We start from the raw sequence: 2,639 nt of genomic DNA on the forward strand, positions 1-2,639 counted from the left end.
ACTCTCCTACCCACATCAACCCAAAGTTTGAAGTTAACTCAAACCAAAAAAGCCCTAAAGAGCATATTGGAGCAAAAATGAACAGATGTGTAAATTCTATCACATTTGTATTATTGTACTAAGTTTGAAGATGAGGACATTATACCCACAACAGAATTGTTCCAGGAAGCAGGAGAGAAGTATTGGCAAATTAGAATATGGATTATTCATTGCAAAATTAATAGAAAAGTGAAAACGTGTTTCAAAATCTACAATAAACCTGTATCCAAAGGAGTCTTACACACCAGTGATGTGCTGAACTTTGAATTCTGTGGTACAGTTTGCAATGAATTCACTCTGACCTACTAGCATGGTTATGGCTTGCTTCCTGCCTACTGGAGGCTAATGTACTACAAAAAGCTAGGATAGTTTCTACTGAGTTGTGAAATTCACAGAAGTTCAGGGTATTCATGTCAAGATCATTCTTTGTGCAAAGTTTGATATAAATGAAGAGAAAGTGTTTGTTTTAAATCAAAAATTGCAATTGCTTTTTTTTTTAAGGCAATAGGTTCTTGTATATTACAATAGGTCCAGGTTTAATTTCATCCATCTCCATGAAAGCAAAACACTTGGTGCTGATACATTTTTTTTAAGCTTGCAGTGTTTGAATTCAAAGAAGATATATTCGCCTTTAGTTAATTTGTTAACATATTTCTGGAGCTTATTGTTCACATTAAAATAAACATATATTTCTTCTTGAAGTCACAGGAGTATCTTGCACAGGAGTTAAATCTATGCTAAGTGTAATATAGGAATCGATACACTGCTTCGCATCCTTCCTACCAAGAGCCTCAATTCTGAGAGTAACATTATTCCGGGTTCTGATAGCAACCTTGGTAATAACGCATCGGGAACCCTAGCAGGAAAAGAATTAGGAAACCCTGCTTTAGGACCACCCTTTGCTTCATCTTCTTCAAATTCCAAATGTTCTTCTTCACCAGGTGCTAATATTGTTCTTAATGGGACAGGCTGAATGTTCGATAGAAATTCCTTGATATATGTAAGAATATTCTTTGGGGTTGGTTCTACCTTCTTCTGATCCTCCAAGTTCTCCTTGGGACTGTGTGAAATATAAAGTTGTACTTCACAATTCCAAGCAAGTTGCAACTTTGCCTATGATTTTTTTTTTGTTTTTGTGTGAATTCAGAATTATTATATTGAACTTGGGTCTCTTTTTGTGGATGTCTTGCTAAAATCTAATATTCAAAGTTGGCACCTCTCCTAAAACTGGCACCCCAGCCCCATAGTAGATGTTGGGTCAGCTCCAACATGGCTGGTCCCTACCCCAACCCTTCCTGCCCCTATTCCAACAAAGCCAGGTTCTAGGACATCATCCTTCCCGGGCCTGGCCCAGATAGTAACAGTTCTGGGCCAAGAGGAATCACTATGGCAACCTCCATCACCCTTTAAGGAGCCACACCACCCATTTGCTACAACCCTCCTCTCTCCCTCTTTTCCTGCCTCTCTCATTCCCTTCCTCCCTTCCTTCCTCCCTTCCCTCCTTCCTTTCTCCCTCCCTCCTTTCTCCCTTCCTCTCTCCTTTCTCTTTCCCTCTCTCCTTCCTTCTTTCCTTATTTTTTTCTTTCTTTACTTATTTCTTTTTATAGAAAGGTGGTTATGTATTTATTTGAAATATAATTAGATTTATTTGTCCCACTTTGCTGTCTTTTTTTGGTTTTCTCCCCTTCCCGAGATTATTGGTTAATCTTGCATTTCTAATATGTAAGCTAAAAATGAGCTAAAAGTCAAAACTACACAGCTAGGAGGAGGGGTGTCTATATGGCTGACTAGAAGCATCTGGTACTCACCTCCTCCACAAAGAAGAACCAAAATAGTGAGTAGTCTATCACACTTGGACTAAATTAGCTAAGAGAGAACATAAACTCAATAGAGAATGACAAGAAACACCTAAGGCAAAAAAGGCAAGGTAGCCTGATTGGTCAGGATTGGCTGAAAACCTGGAAAGGCTCTGCAATGTGGGGGAAAGGTGAGTGACTCCAGCATCCACATTCTCATGGAGAACTTCTGCAATCCTAGACATGAGAAACTCCCTTAGACCATCCCAGGCTCTGAGACTAAATTAGTAAGCTGCCTGAAGTCCATGTAAAGGCATTGCTCCAGGAAGGGAACTCACACTGGTTTTCACATACCCCCATCCCTAAGCAGATACGGCATGGCCCCATATTAAGAGCTCAGTTCCCACTAGATTACATCCTACCTGGTGATCCCTGCATGTCCACATCCCTGGAGTCCCATTAATATTTTGTGCCCACAACCACCACCTGTTCTAGATGCTGCTGCCAGGGCTGGGGTTGGAGCCATTTGTGAAACCCCACCGCACCCAGCAGTGAAGCTGCATATGTTTTCACATACCCCAAGTTCAAACAGCTGCCAGGGGCTAAAGCATAAGCAAGGTGTGAGCATCTCAGCAGCCTGCATACCACTGCTGCCACTGAAAGCAACTCTGCCCTCCCCAGTAGCAGGGGTGAAGCACAGCCACTGCTATCGCACTGGAACATTTGACCTTGGGCCTAGGGATCACTCTACCCTTGCCTACCACAGGACTGCAGGCATCATCATGGAACCTGAGATTGGAATGT

At 41.7% G+C, this 2,639-nt stretch overlaps 1 pseudogene; it reads right to left on the bottom strand.

Annotated features, from left to right (window-relative positions):
• Window positions 1-458: 458 nt before the first annotated feature.
• On the bottom strand, window positions 459-1,310 carry LOC103270774 (annotated as a pseudogene).
• Between the last annotated feature and the right edge of the window lie 1,329 nt (window positions 1,311-2,639).

Source organism: Carlito syrichta, unplaced genomic scaffold (genome assembly GCF_000164805.1).
Source record: "Carlito syrichta isolate Samal-C Ts95f unplaced genomic scaffold, Tarsius_syrichta-2.0.1 Scaffold309945, whole genome shotgun sequence".
NCBI classification, from domain to species: domain Eukaryota; kingdom Metazoa; phylum Chordata; class Mammalia; order Primates; family Tarsiidae; genus Carlito; species Carlito syrichta.